We start from the raw sequence: 14,060 nt of genomic DNA on the forward strand, positions 1-14,060 counted from the left end.
GAACTTGTAACACTGTAGCAGCCTAGCCAGCAGGGCTGTATTTGTGCTGGTAAACAGCCTTACAGCAATGGCCAAAGGAAGTGTTCACGTGGTCACAAGGCTGTCATTGCCTCTCTCCTCCCAATCCCAAGAAGGCCAGTCCTTTTGAAGTCTGGATTGCTGTTGGAATGAAGCAGTCCTGTTTTATAGATACGGTTCTTTTAAATAATGTTTAGCCCTGCCTAACAAAGCTATTCTTTAGACAGCGCTCTCTCTCTCTATATATATATATACATATATACATATATACATATATACATATATATATATATATACACACACACACATATACATATATATTAGGCTTGGTGGGTAGAGGAAGTGTTCTCCTTCAGCAGGTGGGAAAAAGTAGCTAGTGAGGGACTCAAGACAGGGCTTGGGTGAGGTCAGTGTGTGGCGTTAGCGCCACCTGCTGATTGAAGGCAGAACCGCAGGTGTTCTGGATTCCTTAACACCCTCAGAAAATCAGACCACAGGTGGCCCTTCCCACCACCTCTCACCGCCTCCCGGCCCCACCCGCAGCTTGGAGTCAGCACTGGCAAACTCCAGCAAGCGAGAAAGTTAGGATTCTGTATGGGCAACCACAGCGTGATCTCAGCAAGCCTTATGTATAGGAATAAGAAGGAACATGAACTTGGGAGTGTGCCCTGGAGGGTGGGAATAAGAATTGGTTGAGTTTTGCGAGACCAGAGTTATTCCCTTGGAATCCTTATGATCAGAAAAGAATTTTAGATAGAGTTGGTAAACTTGCCCTCACTGAATGTCCAGCATTAGATTCATAAGCATGAAGTAAAAAGAATCTACTTAATATGTTTCAATTTACCCTGACACAACCAGATTTCCTTTAAAAGGCGGAACATAGGGGTGGTGCAGTGGTTTAGCAAGCTAATACTCCACCTCTGGTGCCAGCACCGGCATCCCATATGGGCACCAGTTTGAGTCCCAGATGACCCACTTGTAATCCAGCTTCCTGCTAATGGCCTGGGAAACCAGGGGAGGATGACCTGAGGCCCTAGGTCCCTGTACTCAAGTGGTAGACCTGTAAGAAACTCCCAGCTTTGGACTGGCCCAACTCCAGCCATTGTGGCCATCTGGGGAGTAGACTGGCAGATGTAAGATTTCCCTCTGTCTCGCACTCTCTATAACTCTTTCAAGTAAAATAAATAAAATTATTACTAGGACAGAAATGGGAGTAATGGGATGTTTCCTTCACTAAACAGCTTTGTCAGGGAAACATTTTTTTCTGTCTCTCTCCTCTCTGTTTATCTGACTTTGCAGTACAATAAATAAATAAATAAGTAAAAATTGTTATGAACAAGAAGAAAAATAATATGAAAAACTACTCCGTTCCTATTATCTCAACAATTACTATAATAATTAAATGTTATTAGATCTGTATCCTAATTTGTTCCTCAAATGCAACTAGTTTTGAAGGAAATTCCATATAATTTCATGTAGAAGTATCTTAAAAATACTTACATTTAAAAATACTCTGAAAAATAAAAGTCCTAGTTTATCAAAATATGATAAAATCATGTTTTAAAAGTTAATATTTTCTTTTTTTAAAAAAAAAGATTTATTTTTATTGGAAAGGCAAATATACACAGAGGGAAGGAGAGACAGAGAGGAAGATTTTCCGACAGTGGATCACTCCCCAAGTGGCCGCAACAGCCAAAACTAAACCGATCAGGAGCCAGGAGATTCTTCCAGGTCTCCCAAGCGGGTGCAGGGTCCCAATGCCCTGGGCTGTTCTTGACTGCTTTCCCAGGCCACAAGCAGGGAGCTGGATGGGAAGCAGAGCGCCGGGATTAGAGCTGGTGCCCATATGGGATCCCTGCACATGCAAAGCAAGGACTTTAGCCGCCAGGCTATTGTGCAGGCCTAAGTTAATACTTTCTTGAAATCATCAAATATTTGAGCAGTGTTCAGATTTCCTCCAGTTATCTTGTTTAAGTGCAACAGTAACATTGATTTGAATCAGGGTCCAAACAAAGTCCACATAGTATACTAAAGTTCTGTCCTGTCTCAGCCCTGCAGTTCTGGAAGACATCATGTCTTTGTTGTTACGCAGTTGATAAAGATGCTCACGGCATCTCTGGGATGTCTTTGACCGTGTCCTGCAGCTCCTTATTGCATCGCTCACAGATGTTTGCTTTAGAGCTATGCCCAAGTTTCAGCGGCACGCAGCTTGTGTTTAGTTGATGCTGGCTTTTTGGCAAGCACAGGGTGTCGGTTTAGGATGCCCAGGGTGTCTGTTCTCCCTGGAGGTGTTCCGGCTTGTCAGTGGGTTCAGGTGTTAGCAGCCTGATTCATCCATTCTGGTCAATTGCTTAGCAGCTGCTCGTCATCATTGCTTGTTTCCTCATCTCATTAGGGATTGCAAAATGGTGACGTTCACATTGTAGTGTTCTTTCTTAGTTAACAGGAGCTTAATCTCATCAGCCGCCATGAGGGATAGTTCCTACAAGAAAGGCAAGAAAATTGATCCCCTATTTCCTTCTGTTTGCCAGAATAATTAGTTTAGTTGGTTCCCCAAGATTTTCTTGGGGAAACAAGAAAAAAATTGTCACTATTTATAAAAAAAATTGTCACTATTATTAATGGAGTTTTAAGACAATATGTTTCATCAAATACAGTTACCATTCTTCCCAATATTCAAATAACTATCTTTCACCAATAAAAGACTCTGACTCTTGAGATTTATTTGGTGAAAGGCAGGTTTATGAGTTGCTGGGGGGTGGAGGGCAGAGAGAGGCCTTCCACCCACGGGCTCACTCTCCAGATGCCTACAACAGCCGGAGCTGGACCAGTCGCAGGAACTTCTGGGTCTCCCACACGGGTACAGGGGCCCAAGTGCCTGGGCTGTCCTTCACTGTTTCCCCAGGGCAAGGAGTTGGATCGTAAGTGGACCAGCCAGGACTCAAACCAGCGACCATATGGGATGGCTGTACCCCCGGTGGAGGTTTTACCCACTACACTTGGGTGCTGGGTTGAGAGATTCTTTAAGTTAACTCTGAAATCTGTGATATGACCCTCACAGTCTTTGATCATTTTCCTTATTTCTTGTGTGATAAGATGTTCTTGATTGTGCGTAATCCCTCTCTTGGATCTGATCTTTGCAGTTTGTCTGAGAACCCAATTCTTTATTTACTGACCCTAATCAGTATTACCAAGTTATTTATTGTTGTTAGTCTCTTTCTGGAGGCAGAATTAAAGAGATGCTCGTATTTTTCTGTTTTAAAAAAATAAGAAATTTTTATTGAAATTGAAATTTAGAGTTACACAGTTTTACTTATCTATCTTTGTATTTTCTTACACTGAAAATTTTGACTGTAATGGTTACATACTGATATGTTCCCTTTCCATACACATAGTCATACTTACATAGTGTATGTAATATAATGTGAATAAAAATCATACTTATTTAGTATGGATACTTAGAAAGTGATAATTTCTCTACAATCTTTTTTCCTTAGAGACAGATATTTTAAAGTCATTTGGAATCATTTCTTTTTATGGATTTCAGCCACCAATTCAGTGCACAGGGTTTTTTTTTTTTTTAATTTGCTTTCTGTTTTTAGAGGTTGTGTTTTTCCATTTCATTATTATTTAACATCGTGTAGATTATTTACATCATTCCAAAGCAACGTGTTAAAAAATGAATGCAGGCCCCAGCGTTAGAGCCTAGAGGATTAAGCTGCTGCCTGCAGCACTGGCTTCCCAGAGTCTAGCTCCTGGCTGCTCCACTTCCAGTTCAGCGAGCTGCTAACGCAGCTGGGAAAGCAGTGGAGAATGGCTGAAGTGTCTGGGCCTGTGCTGCCCCCTTCCCTCCCACGAGATACTGAAGAAACTCCTAGTCAGTGGCCATCCGGGATGTTAGCAGGCAGGTCCAGCAGACGGAAGACCTCTGTCTCTTCCTCTCTCTGTAACTCTGCCTTTCAAATAAAATAAATCTCTCTCTTTTAAGTGAATGTAAGGTTTGCTCAGAGAAGTTTAAATTCCCTCTGTGTTCTCTCCATCCTATTTCTTCCCTTTCTCTATTGTTTCCATTAAAACACCTCTTGGTTATGATCTGTTTTAGGAAGATAATACACTGAGTTTTAAAAGTTACTTCATTGAAATGTAAATACCATAAAATCAATCCATTATTATTGTATAGTTCAGTGGTTTTAACGAGTTTTGTGACCAAAACTCTAATCTAGTTTTGGAACATTTTTGTCACCCTAATCACATCTCTTTTATACATTTGTAGTTGTTCTTCATTCGTGACTAACCTGTTCTCTTATATCTATAGGTTCATCTGTTCGGGATATTTCATGTAAATAGAATCACACAACACATAATCTTTTTTTTTTAAGATTTATTCATTTTATTACAGCCAGATATACAGAGAGGAGGAGAGACAGAGAGGAAGATCTTCCCTCCGATGTTTCACTCCCCAAGTGAGCCGCAACGGGCCGATGCGCGCCGATCCGAAGCCGGGAACCGGGAACCTCTTCCAGGTCTCCCACGCAGGTGCAGTGTCCCAAAGCCTTGGGCCGTCCTCGACTGCTTTCCCAGGCCACAAGCAGGGAGCTGGATGGGAAGTGGAGCTGCCGGGATTAGAACCGGTGCCCATATGGGATCCTGGGAATTTCAAGACGAGGACTTTAGCCGCTAGGCCACGCCGCTGGGCCCATATAATCTTTTATATCTGACTTATTTCACTTAACATTATTTTAAGATTCTTGTTTCTGTTTCCATCAGTATTTTATTTTGAATTGCTGAATAATACTCTGTTGTGAATCTATCATATTTTAATTATTCAGCAGTCAATGGACATTTAGGTTGTTTTCAATTTTTGACTATCATAAATATTTTTTTAAAAGATTTATTTATTTTTATTTGCAAAGTCAGATATGTTGAGAGGAGGAGAGATAGAGGAAGATCTTCCATATGATTCACTCCCAAAGAGGCCGCAGCGGCCAGTACTGCACAGATCCGAAGCCAGGAACTTCTTCTGGGTCTCCCCCGTGGGTGCAGGGTCTCAAGGCTTTGGGTCGTCCTCAACTGCTTTCCCAGGCCACGAGCAGGGAGCTGGATAGGAAGTGGAACAGCTTTAATAAGAACCAGCCAACATGGGATCCTGGTGGCGTTCAAGGCGAGGACTTTAGCCAGTAGGCCACTGTGTCGGGCCCATAAATACTTTTTTTTTAAAGTATTTTATTTATTTGAAAGGCAAAGTAACAAAGAAGAAAAGAGAGAAAATAATCTCTCACCTGCTACTTCATTCTCCACAGGGCAGCAATGACCAGGCAAAAGCCAGGAACATGGAACTCTATTCTGGTTTCCCATGTGGGTGGGTGGTAAGGGTCCAAGTGCTTGAACCATCTTCTACTGCTTTCCCAGGTCTGTTATAAGGCTGCTGTGTACAAAGTGGAGCAGCCAGGACTCAGACCAACACTCCAGTACAGGATGTGGGTATTGAAGGCAGCAGGCTAACTTGCTGCTCTTACAAATAATGCTGATATGGATATTTTTGTACCAGTTTTGTGTGGATGGGATTTTCATTTCTGTTATGGAGACACCTAGCAGTAAAATTATTGGGTTGTGTGATTTGTTTATGTTTTAAAAATTGCCAAATTGCTTTCCAAAGTGACTGGAGATTTTCACGTTAGTACCAGTAATACGTAAGAAATTCTGTTTTCCTACATCATTACCAACATTGATTATTTATGTTGTCATCACAGTAGGTGTGGAAAGGAATCTTCTGTGGTTTTAATTTGCATGAAAATATATTCTTCCAGTGCACGAATGTTTGCTGAGCTGCAGCGCTGAGTGAGGTGGCCATTGAACTAGAGACAGACGATGCAGCCGGACTGTGTAATTTCAGGGGAGTGAGAGGAATCAGGGCTGTCTTAGGACAGGGTGATGGAACGCACTGAATGCAACAGTCCAGGAATGATTAGCAGCAATTTGCTACAGTCATTAACGGGTCTTATAACTTCCAGAACTCTTGGCTTAGCCCACTGTTTGCTGCCACTGCTGATTTTACAGACAGGTGCAACAGCCTTGGCTTAGTCTGTCCACCACATGCTTTTCTGTTTGCTTTCCAGCACCACTAAGTGTCCATTTTATCTTGTAAGATGGAAAGCTCCACTTCCAGAGTGTTTTCCCACGTGCAACTAGCTAGGAATCCCGTTTCTTGCCTCTCTTACAGCTTGGTGCTTGCCTGTAGTTAGTGTTTGGGAGTTTGGCTAATAATGACTATCTGCATTCCTTTGTCTCTTGCTAATTATCTATCCTTGTAACTTTGAGTCTTTTATCATTGAATGTCTGTTAGCTGTTCTCATCAACAACTTATAAAATACAAATGCAGAGTAGAACTGTTCGACAGTAGCCACAGTGGTTGAGCTGTGTTACTCAGTGCCAATGAAGTGAGAAGAGGGGGTGCATGCAGAGGCAGCCCGTGGCTCGTGTCTCAGCTGGAGGAGAGGATGGTTCGGATTTCACACTTGTGCTGTTGGTGGGACTGATAATATTGGTGGCTTTGTAGAAAGGTTTATAGATTCCAGAATCCTTTAACACATTTAAAGAAATAAAGTATAAGCTAAGTGGGTGGCAAATGGTTAGGATTCTTTTCTATTTTATTTGAGTTTTATGACAATTTCAAGTACTCAGAAATACATCTAATAGATCATTGCACGTGTGATCACTTCAAAATCAAGCAGATATTAAGATTTTCATTAACTACTATCTCTTCTAGACCTCTTGGCTAAGATCAAGTGAAGATTTTCTTTATAAAACATGTGGCTGTTTTTGTTTGTTTTGTTTTTTAAAAAATAATTATGATACAGGCAATGTTATTTTCCTCTTGGCCCTTCACCTTCGATAAATTCTGTCTCACAGTTGGCACACATCATTATCATGTTTTGTACATTTATAGCAGGAAGGAATTCATAAGTAGTATATGCATTTGTTTGCCTTAATCTTGGACACAAAGAGTATTTCTATGTATTTCTTTTAAAGATTTGTTTGTTTGAAAAGCAGGGTTACAGAGAAAGAGAGGGAGATCTACCATCTGCTGGCTCATTCCCCAAATGGCTGCAATGGCTGACGCTAGGACAAGGCAGAGCCTGGAGCCTGAAACTCTATTCGTGGTCCCCACACCCTTTAGTAGAGAGCTGGGTTGGAAGTCGGTCAGCTGGGACCTGCACCAGCACTTCCAGGATCCCGGCATCACAGGTGGTAGCATAACGAGCTGTGCCATGGCATTGGCCCCTGTTTGTTTTTAAAACTAAATTGTATTTTTGGAGATTTGTCCATATAAAGGGAGGCACACACCATTCATTTACTGGTTTAAGTAGAGTGTAATATGAGTGCTGCTCCCCGCAGTGGTACAACACAGCTATTATTTCTAGTGTATTATGTAATTATGTGAACCAAGTTTTTGGTTGATCGTTGTTATGCTGAACATCTGTGTACAAGTGTCCTTGTTGATTTAGAGAATTGGATTTTTAAAAATTATTTATTTATTTATTTATTTATTTATTTATTCATTCATTCATTTTTGCGGGGACAGGGGTAGATACCCGCACTTGGAGTGGCTGTGTTGCGTACTTTGCTTCAGCCTGCCTGGGTTTTGCCAGATTGCTCTCAATAGTGCTGTAGATCACTGTCAGTACTGTTTGATAGATTGCATGTTTATATGGTTGGTTGCCATCTGGATTCTTTTTCTTTTTAAGATTTATTTTATAATGTTTTTTAATTGGAAAGGCAGATTTATAGAGGAAAGGAGATATAGAGAAAAAGATCTGCTGTCTGCTGGTTCACTCCCCAAGTGGCTGCAACAGCCAGAGCTGAGCCAATCCGAAGCCAGGAGCTTCTTCCAGGTCTCCCACATGGGTGCAGGGTCCCAAGGCTTTGGTCCATCCTCGACTGCTTTCCCAGGCCACAAGGACGGAGCTGGACAAGATGGGGCAGGGAGCTGGGCACCAATATCTCAACAGATGCAAGGCGAAGTTTTTTTTTTAAGATTTATTTATTTTTATTGGAAAGGCAGATATATATAGAGAAGGAGATCCTCCATTGACTCATTCACTCCCCAAAGTGGCTGCAGCGGCCGAAACTGTGCCTGTCTGATCCAAAGCCAGGAACCAGGAGCTTCTTCTGGGTCTCCCACGTGGGTGCAAGGTCTCAAGGCTTTGCTCCATCCTCTGCTGCTTTCCCAGGCCACAAGCAGGGAGCTGGATGGGAAGTTGAGCAGCTGGGACATGAACCAGTGCCCATATGGGATCCTGGTATGTGCAAAGTGAGGATTTTAACCACTAGGCTATTGTGCGGGCCCACAAGGTGAGGTTTTAACTGCTAGGCTATTGCACCGGGCTTGCTATCTGGACCGTCTGGATTGTTACACTAATATCCAGGTGTTGCATTCAAGAATACTGTCTTTCTTAATCGTTTTTTTTAACTGACATAGAATAGACATTCATTCAATGTTAAGTGAATTATTGTCCTATGAATTAGATCTTCTTAAAGCCATGAGTCAGATGGACCAAATAAATAGTGTGCTGTCTATTTTGTGTGTGTCTATTGTGCACATAAGGAAACGAAGATCAACTGACTGTTTTAGGTCACGCACCCTGAAGTTAAATAATAAAATTTCTTGTTTCTTGGCTTTGTGCAAACCCATTTCAAGGTGTAATCTAAGATCTATAGTTCTCTAAAAAAAGGTAAGTTCTTGGTAGTGAAAATTTAACAAAATTAGCTTTTCAAGTCTCTTGTGTTTGTGAAATACTAGTGCATGCCCAACATTCTGGAATTCAGGTAGAGAGGCTGGACTAAAGGCTGGCTCTGCTGAGGTCTCCCCTGTTGTGCGTTTGGTCGCACTTAGTGCCTGGCATATCGAAGAGGTGCCATTTCATGTGTGTGGAGTGAATGAATGAGCTCTGTCTGCCCCAGGGTCTTTTAGTCTGGTTGTCTCTATGGTGAAGTATGGGAGGAAGAACTGGTGAACTCTAAAATCCTGCCTTCCTAAAAGGCAGTAGGCCACATGCTTAGCGCCCAGCCATGTGAGCTCTTTAGTAGCAGGAGCAGTCTCTGAGACAGCCTTTGGACTTCGGGATAGATCTGTTACATCTATTTTCCTTAATTTCCAGTCCACAAAAGGAATATAGGCAGGCACTTCAACAATGTTCATGAAAAAATGTAATTACAAGTTTATATTGGTTAGAAAAAATTTTAAATCCATGCATATGTGGGGTCTTCAAAAGTTCATGGAAAAAGGGTATATGAAAAACTATGCAAATAAGTATATAGTTTGCATGTTTTGCCTTTTTGTTTTCTTTTTTGGATTTATTTTTTACTTGAAAAGTAGCTAGAGAGGGAGAGATAAAGAAAGGGGTCTTCCATATGCTGATTCACTGCCCAAATGGCCGAAGCAGCTGAAGCTGGGCTGGTCTGAAACCAGGAGCCAGAAGCTTCTTCTGAGTCTCCCATGTGGGTGCCGGGTCCCAAGCCCTTTGGGCTGTCTTCCACTGCCTTCCCAGTCATATCAGCAGAGAACTGCATTGGATATGGTCTGGCCAGGACTTGAACCGGTGTCCATGGGATGCTGGTACTACAAGCAGTGCGAGGCTTTATGCACTACACCAGAGCGCCCTCCCCTGGAACGCATCTGATAGCAAATGTCAAGAAAATAAACAGTGCAAATCAGGCACTGAGCCAAATACTTTATCGGAATCATCTCATTAACCCTGTCCATAACCACATTAAGTATTTGATGGCTTCACATTTTACAGGTAAAGAAATGGAATTGCCTGGTAAATTAGATAAGTTACTTCGCTGGGAATCCGGATCTCTGTGCACTTGACTGGAATCTTTTCTCTGGAGCAGAAGAAAGTGAAAGCCTCATTTGTTTTGCACATGCAGAATCTTAAACACTCCTGGGTTCATGGACGTCAGCATGCTAAATTCTACCTGGCCGCTGTGGTTGTTAGACAGTTGTGTCTTGTCTCCTCCTTAGTGTGAGGAGTTTTGTTTGCTTGTGTTTTGTGTGGTCTTTGATTACAATTTTCTCCACTGAGGGAGTAGAGCCTGATGCTTACCTAGAGAACTGTATTAGAATGTCAGATATTTTGCTGATTAAATGATATGCCATAGTCAATGATTCTCTCCCATACAACCTCCTCTTGTTTCTTGCTGTGTTTTATGATGGCCTTAAGATGGTGCGGCTGCTTTGCAGACAACTTTAAAGAATTGTCATATAGGAACATACCTACTGTGGTTGTGTGGCTGGTGGAGCATTAGTAAAGACTCAGAATGGGTTGTACGGAAGCCGTTGTGTTAGAACTTCCGGGAAAGTCTCTAGGAAAGGCTCCAGGAAAGGTGGCAAGTGCTGTGCTGGGTAAAAAGGACCAACACGGAGCCTGGCGAGCCACTTGGTTCTCTCTAGTCTGGGTCTCTGTGATAGCAACATCTACATCGGGAAAGAAACACGTACCGCTGCCCTTGCTCCATTCCCTTCAGAGCCCTTTGGATCAGGGTGTTTTCTTATCTGTCAGACCCTCTGTTAAGAATATATGGGGTATGTGTGTGTGTGTGTGTGTGTGTGTGTGTGTGTGTGTGTGTGTGTGTTAGGGGAGAATCCCAGTGACATCACAGGTGGTTTTTTTTCTTTCTAGTTTAACTTAAAATCTGTGATTCAGAATGTCTGACCTACTTCAGTTTGAATAAAAACCACCTAAACTTCATTTTAGCAGTTGTTCTCCTACCACCAAATGTCCTACATTTTACCTTTTTGTTTGATCTCTTGGTCCCTGCGGTCTGGAAGCTACTTCAGAACAGCTGTGCGTAAGAGAGAGAGTGTGTGTGTGTGTGTGTGTGTGTGTACACACGTGTGTGGGGGTGGAGGGATTGTGCCTTTCTGTCTTATGCGACTGAGTACAGTTCTCATCCCTGCAGGGTTTAGAAAGTAGTATAATGTGGGATTCAGATGAAATTTTAATAGTAGAAGATCATCTCACGTTGCTATTTACTGATTGTATAACCTTGGGCAAATCATCTTTCTTACATTTCTGTTACATATTTACATGAGAAGGGGGAAGAGAACATACAGTAGAGTTTCCCCCACCTGCTGGCTCACTGTTCAAATGACTACCACACCAAGAGTGGCCAGGAGCTAAGAACCAGCAATCCAATCTGAGTGAACGGTCAGGCGTCTATCTTTGTGAACCCCTGATCTGCCTCCCCAGGGTGTGCGTTAGCAAGAAGCTAGAACCAGAGCATCTGATCAAGCCTAAGCACTCCAGTGTGGGATGTAGACATCTTTATTGGTCTCCTGACTTACAGGCCACATGTGTGCCCCAACTTCTGTTTCTTTAATGTAAAATAGTTTTGACCTCATGCGGTTACTGTATTAAGTAAGATAACCCACATAGCACCACACGGAATTGGCACAGGTATGTGGGGAATATGTTAGATATCCATAGCAGCTGCAGGAATCACTGATGCCAGGTACTCTGCAGACCCTGCTTTTCTGTTGTGTTTTGAAGTGCCATCCTTCCTGTCGAGTTCCCATATGCCACATCAAAACTGATTTCCAGGTTTTTCCTATACGTTATTGGCCAGCAGAATAAATACATCTATGTATTTATTTTTTTACTTCGAGGAGCCTAGCAAAGGCTGTGTTCTTTCCTAAAGCACCAGGAGTAGGCTCCAGTCTCTTTTCAGGTTACTATTTGATTTAAATAAATGTATTGTATTCCAACTTTACAAATGTGTATATTGTTTGATATTTTCTTTTGGACATCTTGGTGCAGCAATTAAAACCTATTTAATTTTGTGTATTGGGAGCCGTAATTGCAGCTTCCTAACCCTGGCTCTGCCCGGCCCTTCCGTTCCCCTGCTGGTTGGTACCAGCCCAGCTGCCAGCGTTTCCCTCCTCCTTCCTCCACATTAGCCTCTCCCTTGGCCTCTCCTTTCCTCCTCCCTTTTCCATTTACTCTCACGTCCACCCACCCCCTCTGCTTCTCCCCTCCCCTGGTTTCTAGCTCTCTTTTGCTTTCTGTTTGTGTTACTGAGGGCAGTGCTCCAATTACCTCATATTTGGAGACAGGAAGCTGCAGCCAATCCGGTTTCTGTCTGCTTTTAGGTCAAGTGATTTCTGAACTGCAGTGAGATGCTTTGAATTTGTCTTATTGCAGCTCTGAGCCTGTAAGATGGCTGTCTGAACGGCCGCGGCTGGAAGAGACAGAGGCTGGGAGGGAGGGAGGAAGAATTGGAGGGATTGCCGGCATAGTGCGTGTTTTTAAATGTGCATCGAATCCGATGAAGCCAAGGCTGGGATTTCTCTGGGATTCCAGGACTGCCTTAGCTACATTTTTGCTGGGATTAGGAGGAGAAAGAAATGGGAAATTCACTGGGCTGTGTTAAGGAACCGAAAGAGTCAATAGCTGTTCCTACGAAGGCTCCTGTATCTCCAAAGAAAAGGGTTCGCTTCAAAAGGAAGTGGAGGGGGAAGAAAAGCCCTACTCCAGAGGCACCTCACCAAGAAGAACCCCTGGAAGGAACTGGAGTCATTGAAGAGACTAAAGCCCTGAGGAAGTTCACAGTGAGTCTCCGAAAGGAGGACGGAGTGGGAGGGGGAGAGCTCCCCCCCGCAGACGTTTTGCTGCCTGGAGACTCAGCCCCTCATTCGGGGGTGAACGGCGGTGCGGGCATGATTGTGCAGGTGAAGCAGAGCTTCCAGGGGGAGGTCCAGACTGCTCACCTTCTGGTAGAGAATGAGTCATCGCTTGCTGGAGGGGTCTGGGGTTCCCTGGAAGAGGGAATGACTGTCATTGCTCACCTGCTCGATAACCCAGCAGAAAAGAACTGTGAGAAGTCAGTGAGCCAACTGGTGGAATTTCCCAGGACAGCATCCTGCAGCAGCAGGGCTCTGCTGCTTCCTTTGCAAGGAGAGGCTGCTGTGGAGAGGGGAAGTCCCCAGCTCACATTCCAGAGCACTGCTGTGCCTGGGACAAACTGCCACACCAACCCAGGACACCGAGACCAACTTCCACAGGACCGGAGTGTTGGCGGAGGAACCAGCAGTAATTCAGATGCTCCTCACACGACCTCTCGGGCTGCAGGATGTTCTGTTCCCTCCTCACTACCAGACCAGCCAGGAGGCCACAGGCAAGCAGAACCTATTCACCAAGTGGCCAACCAGGGTCCCAGATTGCCCACCTCTCAGAGTGATTTTTCTGTCAGTGTCATGACTGTGAGCATTTTGCACTGCTCCTCTGGCTATGGCAGTGATGGGCCACACATTCGTGGAACCCAGCCTAAAGATACAGAGCCAGAAAAGAGCTCCATATCCTTCTCAGAAGAGGATGGCACCCTTTCTTTGGAGGCAAGCCACACACCTTCCTGGGGTCTGGAGGAGGTAGGTGGGCGTGTCATGGTTTGAATTCCTGGTCCACCAGTGTGGTAAGCAGTGAGTACTTCTCAAACTTAATGCTCACTGGGGACTGTGACTCCGTGCTGGAGCTCAGCAGGCAGAGTCTATTTCAGATCTGCCCCTTGATGCTTGAAACCAAGACTTGTTTTCTCTGGGGAATTCTGGTTCCAGGTAACAACACGGCATAATTGCATGTGATATCTGGTGGGCCTGTCTGTCCTTGTGCAGGACTAGGTGTGCTTACTCCCAGGCAGATCTGCTTTCCAGCTTTCCTGCTGTAGGAAGTTGTAGTGTTGCCCGTGAGCATATGGGGAGGCCCAGCTGAGTCTGAAAAAAGTGTGGAAAGGGTGACGGATTGTTAGGAGCTGGAGGTGAGACAGCTGTGTTCAACGCATTTGCTCTCCTCCCCTGGAGAAAGGTGCTCTTATTAGAGCTGATGCAATCCCTCTCCTGCAGGAGACATGTGAGGATAGCACTCATTCAATATTTGTATCGATGGAGAGGCTCATCCTCCTTTGGTGCCAGGCTCATGGATTAGAGGAGAGGGGTATAGGGTTATCAGGGAATAGGAAGGGGAAGGGAGAGGGAGAGAGATAAGGAG

General features: G+C 43.8%; 1 protein-coding gene across 9 annotated transcripts in view; it reads left to right on the forward strand.

Annotated features, from left to right (window-relative positions):
- The window catches only part of MACF1 (microtubule actin crosslinking factor 1), a 388,597-nt gene that overhangs the window by 170,272 nt on the left and 204,265 nt on the right, over positions 1–14,060 (forward strand). The window lies entirely within an intron of this gene.

Source organism: Ochotona princeps, chromosome 2 (genome assembly GCF_030435755.1).
Source record: "Ochotona princeps isolate mOchPri1 chromosome 2, mOchPri1.hap1, whole genome shotgun sequence".
Classification (NCBI taxonomy): Eukaryota; Metazoa; Chordata; class Mammalia; order Lagomorpha; family Ochotonidae; genus Ochotona; species Ochotona princeps.